This window comes from Lates calcarifer, linkage group LG19, assembly GCF_001640805.2.
Source record: "Lates calcarifer isolate ASB-BC8 linkage group LG19, TLL_Latcal_v3, whole genome shotgun sequence".
Lineage (NCBI taxonomy): Eukaryota > Metazoa > Chordata > Actinopteri > Centropomidae > Lates > Lates calcarifer.
In genome coordinates, this window is record NC_066851.1 from 21,688,406 (window position 1) to 21,701,987 (window position 13,582).

At 40.8% G+C, this 13,582-nt stretch overlaps 1 long non-coding RNA gene across 1 annotated transcript; it reads right to left on the bottom strand.

The window, feature by feature from the left end:
- Positions 1-5,448: 5,448 nt before the first annotated feature.
- Positions 5,449-13,090, bottom strand: LOC108889156 (uncharacterized). The gene is made up of 3 exons (XR_001961925.2): positions 12,765-13,090; positions 6,770-7,006; positions 5,449-5,913 (listed from the first exon to the last, which is right to left on the bottom strand). It is a non-coding gene; the product is annotated as an uncharacterized LOC108889156 (long non-coding RNA).
- Positions 13,091-13,582: the final 492 nt, after the last annotated feature.

Here is a 13,582-nt window from a genome sequence, read left to right on the forward strand (position 1 = left end):
CCTTTCAACCTGAGGAGGGATTATAGAGCTGGTAACTGTCTACTAACTATATACCTATATAGACTTGGTCTCTTTGAACCATGACCTAGTGGTTTCCCTGGCCATAATCATGCACTTTTTGTTATCTAAGCCAAACCTTATCTGATCTGCAACTTACTACAGAGGCAGCGGAAGAGAAAATCCTAATATGTGTAGTTTAACTACTATCAAATGTTTCACTTTGGAAGACAAAAATCCAATTTTGCTGATGGTTTAGCTATTTGGATCTTGTTCATTTTTTCCCTTTCATGGGCACATTGCTACAGTGTAAGTAAGCACAGAGTGGTGAGCAACTGCAAAGACATTAGTCATTGATTTGAAACCGGTTTTATTTTGTGGGCTAGAGATGAGCTCTTTGGCTTTTTATGACACAAAAGTGCCTTTATACAATTATTATTATTTTAATTTCTACAGCATGATCATATAATAATACCTCTAAGAGTGCAGGAATTGAGATGTGTGTTGATTCTGGCTGAAGCTTAACTCTATCATAAAACACTGAATGTTTCACTGTTCTCACTGGGATTAAATCACCACAGTATGAATATGCTGCATTTTTTCATTACAGGTTTCAAACCATTTGACTTTTGTACTCTGACTCCATTACACAGCAATGAAAGATCATAATAGCTAATTAATGTAAACCATAGAGATCATAGGGAATCCACCCCCTTTAGTTTGCAAGATGATAATTAGACACCCAATCAGTCATAACTCAGGGGGAGAAACAGTGGCAGGATTGTTCAGCAACAATACCACAAGGAATTAAATCCTTTTACAGAGACAAATCATCAAAATCCCGACCAAGTAAAACAAATCTGAGAACACAGCTGAGGCAACTTTTGATTATTATGATGCCACAAGACTGTCTTTGACAAATTATGTCAAAGCAAACCACTGAGGAGTACATGTGTGTATGCTAATTATGTGGAACCAAACTCACATTAGCAGCCAGTGGTAAAGCTCTGAGGTTAGTGAGCTGAGGTGGTGCACGTATGCTGAACAAATTAGCCTGGGATACATTTTTTAAGCTTTCATGGACACACATTCAACTTCTTCTCTGCTCCATTTAACCTCTACTACATTTAACTTGTGCTCTAGGGACAGGACTGTCAGCTGGCTGGCTGGTCTACCTTTCTGGTCCTGACTGGACCAAACAAACAGACAAACTTTGAGCAGACTTTCCCTCAGGATAATAACATTGGTGATCCTTTGGGTGAATTGTTGTCTGTCACCATCAGAAGGTTAAATTTAAAATTTGTCCAGGACACTGGTTTATGACCAAATACCTGCAGAACTGATGACATTCCCATCAGCCACAGCTGTACTTTGTAGTTTTTTTAGTGGTAATTAGCTAATGTTAGCATGCTAACATCTTGAACTGAGATGGTGAACATGGAGCTGTTAGCATGACGCCAGACATGGACTCTTAGTCCTGCAAAACCAGTTAATGCAATGATGCAGTATCTGAATTGAACATATAATTTGTTTGACACTTTCTGTCAGGCTTATCCATATTTACTTTTGCTTCCTGTAATTGCCCAATTTGTCATCTTTCGTCTGAAAAGTTAATGTTTTGACATCAAATATGTAAAGTAGTACCCTCACTAGTAGAACAAAGACTCTGTATATACACTTAAATCTCAGGTAACACGAACCCTCAGACCAAGGATGGATTTGTCAAACGCTGGGTAAACACTATCCTCAAATAAATCTTTCAACGTGGTTTAAACAATAGGTGTGTGTGTGTGTGTGTGTGTCTGTGTTTGGGTTTGGGAACATCTGAGGTAGTGGACAGACTGATAGCATGCTCCATGCTAAACTGATTCTTACACACCTTGTAATAATCCCTACTTTCTGTGGACCACCCCACTCCTCCCTTCCCTCTCCCTGATGAAGTAAACCCTACCCACTCAGTTCAGCAGAAAAAATAAGGAGCATACAGGCAACGAGAAAGAAGAAAAGAAAAAGAAAAATCCCCTCTAGATCCAGCACATCCTGCTGCTATTGTTAGGGCATTTTTCATTTTCTTAAGCTGCAAATGAACTAAAGTTTTTCAGTTAGTCTCCCTGCTTCTAACCTGTCTGTCAACCTACCTGTCTACCTAACTGTCTGTCTGAGGTCCTCACACCTTGAAGAGCCTGTTTGCTCAAGCCTAGTTGGAGCCTGTCAACAAGCACAGGAAACTCCTCCCTCCATCTCTTTACCCTAGTTTTTCTCTTCTACCCTCTCTCCCCGTGACATCCCCCGTCCCTCCCCGCCTCCCCCCCGCCTCCCCAAACACCGGTTTGATTTATGGGCCTGTCGAGCTACCTGGCCCAGGACGACAGGTTATTTCCATTACTGCTGGGATTCTCTGTAATAAGGGGATCCAATGTAATGGCATAGCACTGGGGGCCAGCTGTCTTGTCCCAGCTGGGCAACAACAACAGACCTCCAGAGAGAGAAAATATTCATACACTTTTGTTCTAACACTTAACGTTGTTGGGTTTATCCGTGGTAACATGTGTTTTCAGCTCAGTTTTTCTCGTGAAACCTTGAGTAATGTGATGTTTTGTAATCACTATGTATAATTTATGTTTGAGTCATAAAATGGAAATCCACCACACACAGCAACTCACGTAGGCAAGCTTGTTCAGCTTCGCCCAAAACATTTGGCTAAACAAAATAGCCATTTTGCAGTAAATCTCAAAGTGTGTGCTTGTGTGAGTGATGGCAGGGAAGTGACACCAAACTGAGAGACTTTTAAGACTTTTTCACGGCTCCCCCACTGAAGCATCCTTGTCTGTCAGCGAGGGAGGGCGGCTTGCTTCAACAAACACCCGGCCTCTTTGAATTTCAGCTCTGTGTTGTTTTTGAATCTCCTGGCTCGACGTTGCATCACTTCCACCCCGAGGCACACTCAGACAAAAAGTATCACTCACTTGTCATTATGTGTGTGGCTCTGACGAAGGTTAGTTAACACATTGTTTGAAAGCTCTTGTAGCCACTTGATCGAGGGTTAGCTACAAAGTCTTCCAACCCAAACAACTATATAGGACTGCTTGTCCCTATCCCTGGACACAACCCATAGGAGCAAACCACCAGTAGGTGTACCGGACCTCTATTGTCATGGTAACAATAATGAAACCCAAAGGACCGTACCAGCAGCTAACTTACTGGACGTTCTTTGTAATGATGACAATAATGAATGCGGTTAAAGCTGTGGAATGGTTATGATTTGGTTAGGTTTAGGCACAAAAACCACTTGGTTAGCTTTAAGAAAAGATCATGGTTTGGGTTAAAATAGATGCTTCCTTTGGGTTAGAGTCGTGGATAAAAGAAACACTGACTATCGGTTTCACGTGGGAAATGAAGAACAGATGCTAACAAACAAACAAACAAAAAACATACTGAGTGAGAAGTTGGGATTCTCTGTAGAATATTATCTTGACTGTCTAGATTTTTCTTAGCCAGCAACATTTGTGGCACTTGATCTCATTCTCATGGTTGTTGCATAAAATACTGAGATACCTGTCAATCAAGCAAACATACCCAAAAACATTTTCTACAAACAAAAATGTATCTCATCAGATGAGTTCAATCTGAATGAAAGATTCTATAACCTTATATAAAATTCTACATATGGTGGATTTGAAACACTTCAGGACTGACTTTACTTTTCAGTGAAAGTAGCTGTCTGATCTTCACTTGTAAGTTCTAAAGATGTCCTTCCTCAGGGGTTCAATGGATCAAGAATGAAACCTAATCCACACATACCCCAGGATTTACTGTGATACAATTGGCTTAAAATATGGATCCATGCCGAGTATCGAACCAGCAGTGTCCAAGACAGGGCACAACCACCTGATGATGAATGAGACAAAGCCTAAAAGTTCATTAGGAAGTGTAAGATGAATTGACAGATATTTGGCCTGGGCTGCTGGAAACTATACCACACACCAACTTTTCAGTACAATCCATGCCTAAAAACACTTGGCTGTGATGAGCTGTAGACCGCAGCCCGCAATGAATCACAGCAGTCATTAATAATGGGAAGTTGTTTACGAGTCTGAAAATGTAGATGACTTATTATTGTCATCAGGCCGTTGACAGATGTGCTGTCTGCTCAGTCTGCCTCACCCTCTCTGTTAGTTTGTTTACATGCATATTTATACTGTAACATTCATTAGAGTATACTGTAAGTAGTTTAACAACTGAAAAATGTGTAAACTTCCTATCTGTTTATAATAACTAATTGTAATGTTGGTAAAGTGAGAAGCAGTGCCCACTACATGTATAGAGATTTCATGCTTAGTTCACAGTCTTAATACCTGCGTTTGATTTCTCAACAGTGCAATAAGCCATTTGTACTTTCTCCTCTTAAACTATAGCTAATTCTGTAAACGCATATTTCTCTGTGCTTGAATTTATAATATCCTATAAAACCGAAACCTATTTTTTTAAATGGTCAGGTAACATAGTCAATCAAATACTACCAACTCTGAAACATACATATTAATCCACAAATGCAAATAATCAAAACAAACATCAGCATGTGATGCTACAATGATTTTCTGTTTTCTTGGCTGATTGCTTTTTGATTAAATGCCACACTACAGTTGTCTCCTAGCAACTAGCTGGGACATTTTTAATAGTGCAGCTTGTTTTAGCAAAGTTTTAAATTAGAGAGTAGTCACTAAAAACTCAGGAAGGACTTAAAACACAAACTTAGCGATGGAAAAGCTGGTGTAACAGAATCCTGCAGCAGGCAAAGACACATTCTGCTCGCTTCATTATTTGTCAGGCGTGTCATCATAATACACTCTGTGGTTTCCATGGAAACTGTCAAAATGTGTTCACATTTATGACTACAGGAAGAAACGTCAATTGAGAGTCTGAATTAGACCTTAACCTGTTTACTGTTGCTCTGTGTCAGAGATCACGCCTACGTGCCAAGTGCAGGTGGTACACCAGGAATTTGACTTCATTAATTAGTGCTGGCACATTACAAGACAGTTACACAATGAATGAAAAAATAATAATGAGAGGACCTCACATACAGTTCAGACATGATGTAGTGTTTGACAGCAGACTAAACAAAAACACAAGGATGGTTTAAATATGCAAGTTGTGTCACTGCATCAGTCGGTTTTATATAAACTGTTCGTAGCTAAAATGCTGGAATGTTCACGACAGTACACATACTGTAGATAATATACTAGACCTGCATTAGGTTATCATAAACATGTTTTGTATGCGCTGCTATCTGAATGTGCTTATAAAGAGCTTTCGATCATATCACACAGTCTTCATCAGCAGATGGAGTTGCTGTTTGCAAAGTTTGAACCTGAGCTGGTCATAAATACATAAGTTTGAACATCTACAACTCCATGACAACTGGGCAAACCTCAACTTTTTCCTGGGTTTGTGAATTTTAAAGACAAGTACTTATGACATGAAACAACTGAAAATAACATTTATGTGAATATTCTCAGTGTGAGGACTAGCATGTGCAGGGTTTGCTTTCTATGAATGACGTGAGTATTGTCTCATGCTCCAGGGTTTTTGGGATAAAACCATATCGTATTTATGGCCTCTTAAGCTCTGACACATTCTACATTCTCAGATTCACATTCATATAAATAGATTCTTTGTAAAGCAGAGTTTCCCTCCTCTCAGGTCATCTTTTACCTTCCTCCATCTACCTCAGAGCTCGGGCTCGGTGCGGGCCACCTGGCAGAGGAAGGCAGGCCAGGGGCGGGGAAGCGTTGTGGGTGTTCTGCAGCGTCTGAGCTGGACCAGGCTAGCGATGTCTGTGGCTCAGTGGGTGTGTGTGTGTTGTGTAACCCAAAGCTGTGGTTGGATTTTTTTCCCACATGAGCTGTCAACTGGCTTCATGGCACACAGAGAGAAAGAGAAAGAGGGAGAGGGCAAGAGAGACCAATAATTAATTCAATTAATTCCCACAGTGACAGTTTTCTTTATGAGAAAATAATAAGTAGTATATTGTTCAGCTGGAAGCAAAGAGAAATATGAGATAGTTGTGTTTGCATTTAAGGGCTGGTGCTGATTTTGGGGATAATATTCCTGCTACAAAAACAAATACAACAAAAAAATCTGAGTTATTTTCATACCATCCTCTTTTAAAAGACTGTAAACTTGAATGACTAACAATCAATTTGATGATACGTGTAATATACACTGTAAAGATTTTTATGCCTCTCATAAAACCTGTGTTGCTGTAAATTAGAAGGTGTTTAGTTGGTTTTACCCTCCATTACATGCTGAAATTTGCCTTGGATGTTGAAGAAAAATGTGGGTGAGTGAGAAAAAGGATGTAATTGGGTAGAAAAGTATTGCTTTTCTAGCAAAAAAAAAAAAAAAACTTTGCAGGAGAAAGTAGGTGTGAGTAAAAACAATAATGTAGATGCAGATTTTACCTGCAACCAGTCCTTTCCCCACCTTTTTCCCAGATAAGACATTCTCACACACCCATACAGGTGGTGGTTGTACAGTTGTGTGAGGAGAAGGAGTACAGGGGGGTAATTTAAAGCTGAATTAGGACCTTTTATACTGATGCCATATTGTCAACACAGCCCGTAAAACCTCCTCCTCCCACACCTCTCTGCCCCCCCCCCCCCAGCCATTCTCCCTTCAGTTCCTCTTTATTTGTTCTAATTCCAGGGACCGGCTGGGTCTTGCCTGGATTTGGAGAGTGCTTGGTTTCAAAGGGTAATTGACACCTTACCTGTAATTTCATGGTTTCACTCCACCTGCCTTTGATGTCTGGGTCTTGGTTGGGGCCGGGATGCGGAGGGAAGAGACGGTGTCGGTGTGCTGCTGCATGCTCCGCCGTGAGTCTCTTCCAGCCCGCCCGAGCACTTTTCTGAACATGAATGACGTCTCATGCGAACCCAGGTTATTAAAGAAGAAGAGGGGGGTTCCACGGGCTGCGGAGAAGCTTTTCTTGTGGTGACAAATGGGCCTATAGAGTTGTCAAGACACAAGGATCAGAGATGATGACCTCTCCAATTTAAGTGCATCACATAAAAACCACATGAAAAAGTCAAATGTTGAACTTTTGTGGAATTTATCAAAGAAAAATTAGACACACTGTAGGTTTTGCTGTAGCTCTGAATTCATTTTCTTTGATCAGCAAACCAAGACTGTGGAATATCCCGATTAAGCCGAGCTGATTCATCCATCTTGTGCATCACCTTGATAAATATTCTTAACTCAAGGTACACTTACTAGAATATTTCTGGAGTTTTCAATCGTATTCCATGACCATGAATACAGTGCACACAGGCGGAACCATATGTGACTATTTGTTATCACATGAAGTTTTGTTTTAGGTCACATAATGCAACCTCCATTCCCTGAAGAAGGCCAAGAAATACAGTTGAAAGCTAGAAAATGAACTCTCAGATATGTATAAGAATGGGACTCTCCTGTGACCATTGTTTTGAATAAAAACAACTGTGTAAAGTTTTGTTTTTGCTTAGTTTTGCAAGTAACATTTTGTAGAGTCATCGTTCTTATTTTTTTGCAACTGTGTTATCGCTCGCTTGCTTACTCCTTTTTTAATTGAAAGTTTGTATTAAAGTTGTTCTTAACTTATTCTCTTGCGATTGTGTTTTTGTTTTATCATGTTAGTAGCCATTTATTTAAGTATTATACAGCATTGGTGTAAAGATTCTGTTTTTCTTTCCATGACAGGAAAAAAAGTCTCCTCTTAGTAAGTAAATGCACAATAACGTTTTTTTCCCTCTTCTCCCTGTTATTGGTATTTTTGCTTACAGATTATGTGCTTGCAACAAACAAACAAACAAACCTGAACTTGAAAATTTAATATTAAAATCATCATCATCTGAGGTATCCCATGACGGCTATTGTCTGCTAATCCTGGAGTGTTATCGCCTCAATCTGGCTGGTTGTGAATAAAAAAAGGTTAGCTGTCTCTGCATTGTGGCTCACCCTCGTCTGCATGCTCACACATGCACACTGCCTGGAAATAAATGGGTCAGATCATACATTTGAATCATCCTGCTTGTTGATTGTCGGCAGCAAATAATAATATTCACAACAGGAGCTGTTTTTGTGTGTGGGGATGAAAGAGATGAAACAGTTTGCCCTGGAAGCTACAGTGCTACCAGGAACTGCGTAGAGAAGCTATTAGCATGAACATTAGCTGAATTAATGGAAATTTTTTCTGCTTGTTTAATGTGTATGGTTAGCAGAGTAGAGATGCTCCTTGCAGGGGTGAGTAGAAGGCTCCCTGCAGATCCAGGGCGAACAGCAATGAGTGATGAGAGGGGAGTGACAGGAAAATTGCATTTGTGCAACCATGAATCATTACAAACAGCCCTTTAAAAGACACCCCTCACTGTAATTACCTCCTCTGTGATGCTCTATTACGGGGTACTTTATTACCTTCTATTACTTTGCTGTGCCTGCCTTGGCAGATGTAGACCTCACACTGACTAACAAAACTTGGCAGGTGAACCTACAAGACTGCTTTTCTGTTTGAGTGCAAAAATAGAGGCACAAAAAAGAGCAGTGTTTTAAAGGGGGATTACATAATATGTGATTTGCTGATTTCAACAATATTGGCAGACCACAGCTTACAGCAGCCTGGAGAACAAAGATATTCAAGTCACACTTTTTATATTTGCATACTTGAATAAAAATGCTGTTTGGGGCTTAAAGCTACAATTATTTTTTTATATTAACAATGAATCAAATAGCTGACATATAGACTGTCATCAGCCTCATTTCCAGCAACATCACGAAGCTGCTGTCGGGGGAAAAAAATTGATGAACCTTGTGTACACTACTAGCCTAGCAACTGGTAAACATGGTGGAACTAGCTGCTAGAGAGCTGGATATTTTTCTCAGGAGTTGGTGAAGACCAAAAATGGAGCTAAAAGTTTAATGAATAGTGAACTGATATTCAGCAAGTGGGAAGAAACATGACTCTGAATAAATAAACTACAATGTCTGCAGGATATGTAAACAAGAAACCTTTTGCTAACAAGTTTGCCATACTTTATACAACTTTCTAAGTGATAACACGTCAGTTTTGTGTTTATAGCAGTAAAGAGTGACATACAAAAAACAGCAGGTTGTCTGCATAAGTAAGTTATTCTGTATATTAAGTATTTAAATATTAAGTAAACAAATAAAACCAAACTAAATGAGCCAAAAACATAAATAATAAAGATTGTTTTATAGCCTCCATACACATTATACACTGCTTGTAGCATTATTACACAGAGCAAAATTTATTTTTTTTCCTTATGTATTAGGATTAATGTAGATGAATAACCCAATTCAGAGATAAACTGTATTTCCGTTGGTATGCACTAATAACAATGGAGTCAATGAACCATCTGGAGGAGTCGAGGCAGACTAAGCTGATCACAGAAAAGTGGATCTGTACAGTGAGAGAACAGGAGGGGTAGAGGGGGAAGAGCAATCTGAAGAAAAGCAGAATGAAAGAACGAGTGAAAACATATTGGTCATCCTGAGTTCAGCCCCTGTCCCCCGCTGTGAGCCCTGACCGTGGACTGCTTCACTGCCTCAGCTGCCCAGGCTCTGCTGGGCCGCCGGGCACAAATCCAGTTTTCTGTCCAAATTACCAGCTCCGCTTCGCAGGAGAAGGCCAGCGGGGTGAGAAGATCTCACCCTCCACCCACCCCCCCGTCTGAACCCCTCACTGGCCCGGCGCAAAGCTGACGGAGCGTCGCGGATGGCCCTGGATTGCACCTGCACTGGGGGCTTTCCAGCTCTTCCCCCACTTCAGTTCACACACACACACACACACACAACAGACATAACCCGCAGACCATATCCCTCTTTCCCTTTCTGTGGGTTTCAATCAGGTGGCCTACAAATTCACCAAGGCTCCAAAAGCTGTAACCTGTGATAACTGCTGGGACAGAGCACTGCTGCAGATTACTGCTGAACTAAAGTTCAAACTTATCAGGAGTGGGAGAAGAAGCAATCGTCAGGAATGTGAACAGTATCACGTTTGACAGGAATTTAACGACTTTAACGTTTATACAAATAACTGATTTTGTATCTGATAATGTGAACCTGTTACCTCCCAACCATTGTGTCAGCTAATTATTAAGTGTTGTCAAATAGGAACAACCGTGTCAGAGGACTTCATAAAGACAGAGAGGACAGAGAAATATGTTGTTGCAGTTTGCTATGTTCAGCACAAAGCATTCTGTCACGAGCTTTATGTTTTTTATGTCTCTCTGTACCATATTTCCTATAGGGTCTGACTTACATTTTAAGGTAATAATGTATAACTTAAACATTTTTCTGGGCTTTTCTCTTCACATTCTACAATAAAAGAGAATTTGTTGCCGTGCTGGGTTGTAAAATTTGAGCATCTTGACATTTTACCAAAAATAAACCAAAAATTACATGGATGTTCTGCGTGTCTAATTGGGACAAACACCCGTTGTCCGCTGCATTCTTCAGAGCTGACGTATTCATAGCTCTACTGACACAGGGGGTCGCAGTGACCTTCTGCAGCTTGGCTCACGAAGAAGACATAAAAACAATTACCACGCAAAAGGTGAGATTTACTCAGGATCCACTACCCTAAACTTTTCAACTACACACATCTCAGTCTGGCTTGTTTGTAGTGGGTGAGAACTGGAGTGAAAAGTACTTGAATAAACTGACTAATGACAGTCTGGGTGAGATTGTTATCTAAATGTCCATCTTTAAGTTATTTATCATGATTCAAGAAGTCTCTCATTGTCTCCCTTTGGCTAAAATAGCTTTGCCTGAAGGTTTGGACTGTCGGGGTATCATGGATGACAGACAGCCTCCCGGGGTTCTGCTGTTTGTCCTGGCCGTGCCTCAGGGTTGGGGGTTGTGTTTACATCATAACAAGAAGCAACATGGTTTTGATGCTCTGCCAGTGTGCTGCTGTGTAAACTGTAAACAATACACACACACACAGACACACACACCCTCACGTCTACACACCCACCTACTGCTGCAGCAGCCACTCCCCTTCCTGTTCCCTCTCTCTGTGTAACTCTTTGCCGCTCTCGGAGTTGAATTTACACACACTCACACCAGTTCTCTCTCATTTCCAGCATGTTGGTGCCCTTGAGCAAGGCACCAAGCCTGTAATTGCTGCAGTGGAACTGCCAACTGTGATTGTACCGTGCAGCTTCCAGGTGGGGACGGTTTGAAGTTGATTTGCTGCCTTTCAGGTGGTGATTGACTCCAGTTCATCTCATTATTGTATGAAAAATCAACTCGCAGAGACATGAAACTTAACTAATACTGCAGTTAATTGTGGTCAAGGAGGTTTTATATCAAAGATTTTTGATTCAGCTGCATAACAGCAACAGTTTCCAGTGCAAGAAAATACTATGTTGCTTTAACCTTTTCAGAAAAAATACTTTTGCCTTAACCTTCTGGGTTCTGGGTCAGTTAACATAATTTGTAGATGCAATGTGGTTAGGAAACTGCTGCTCAAGTCTGTGAACTGTCCTTTAATGTCACTTCAATCACTGAAAAATCATCTCTGATACAAATCTGAGACAAACGCAATCCTCTGTAAGTAAGATCATAGATCATACAAGCCAATAATTAATAGCATTAATAGTCATGATTGCATTTATTCTGTTCAGTGTGAGGGCTTGTTGTCTTTTTGTCTGACCCCTCTCCCCAAAAACTGTCTTTCAGTTTTACTCCAGACAGCCAAACTTCTTCATTCTTTTTAGGATATGTGGCTTCAGTCAGCTGCCACAACCAGGAGCTGACTAGTAGCTTGTCTGTGACCCGAGAGCAGACACATGGAGCAGTGAACCCAGACAAATGTGGGTGAGGAACCTCAGAACCAGTGAACCTCCAACACACGCACACACTAACCACCATTATGAATGATGCTCTCTCTCACTCTCACAGCCCCTTCCCAACCATTCCCCTCATAATACACACATACAAAATCAAACACAGCCCACCACCCACCCCACCTCACTGAATGCCCCACCAGCCCCTCAGCTCTTAGTTTGCCATGGAGGCTGATTCCGCCCTCTGGATGAACCTTTCCCCAGGACCCTGAGCTCAGAGGGGGCTGGATTAGAGGGAGGAGGCAGGAAGGGTGTGTATGTGCGTGTATGTGCATGTGTGTGTGTAAAATAGACAGATATTGATAAGAAAATCACAAAAATATAAGATACACAACAGAACTGTCAGAATCCTTTTTGAATAGCACATATATTTAAGAAGATATTGTTTTTACATTTTAAAAATGTTACTTAAAGCTCTGTTTGAGTTCATGGAGACAAGATAAACTAGTGGTGAAAGGATGACTGAAAAAAGAAAACTTTTCAGGAAAGAATTTTTCATGTTATCACAGAATCTGCCTTTAGTCAAATCATATTTTTAAGTTATTCCTATTGTTTTTGTATCCTGTCTGTATATAAGCAGATGTTTGAGACTGTTCACATTCAGTTTCACTACATTTCACTACATTCAGGTATATTTTTCATTCTCTCATCTGGCTCCTACTGTAAGTAAATAGTTAATTAAGGCTTTAACACAAGTATTTACCTGTATTTTGTGGGAATATAAAACAAATATATGTAAGGTGTTGGAGTAAGAAATCTATAACAACTGCTCTGCTTTTGTTGTATTTTCTCTGCTACATGATTCGTGAATTTTTATAACAGTTCCCCTAGATGATGTCTTGTAGGATGGCTCACCTGATGCGATCTGTTGTCTCCGTATCCAGTTAGCTTAGTTGTTGTGGTCCTGGCTGAACTCTCCCAGTGAAGTTTGACGGAGCGCGGCTACGTCCAGACTCGGTGCTAGCATCTTTGCTAACATCGACAAAGACTTGCTTTGCTCGGAGGTCGTACTTCAGACTCGTTGTGCTTCGGTGGAAAAAACAGTTCATCGCTGCACCGTGTACACACAACTTTCGTTTCATCCACACTTTAATCTAAAACGAAAATTTTCGTTAAGTACACCAGTGGATGTCTCCTCACTCTTCGCGTTAGCTTCGTTAGCCTTGCCTTTCACCTTTGACCCCGAGCGGTAAATACGCGCGCTGGAATTACGGGAGGAAGTTGTGGCCAAATTTAGTAATTTAGTTTGCGGGGGAAAAAACGCGTTGAGGTTTGTGGATTAATCGCGTTATTGTCAACATTAAATCTGATGGAACCCATTAGTTTACGATATCGATATAATGACTGAATATTTCATAAGTTTAGAAAGTGTTAATGTTAATTTTGGATCTTAAAAAACATAAAATCTGCTTTATATTACCAGTAAAACGATGAAAGGTAATATAAGAGGCGGAAGGCTCTGTTTGAAGAAGTGGAGTTCAAGTTGTTGGAGGTAAAGACCCCCTAACCACCACCCACCATCCAACCACACACACCCTGCCAATCTCTCACTGAGCCACAGGGGCTCCTCCCTGGACTACCCCCATCATGCACCTGTTCACAGCTCTGCCCCAGCCTGCCCTCCATCCCCTGCAGCATTCCTCTAAACAGACGCACACACAGACACACACACA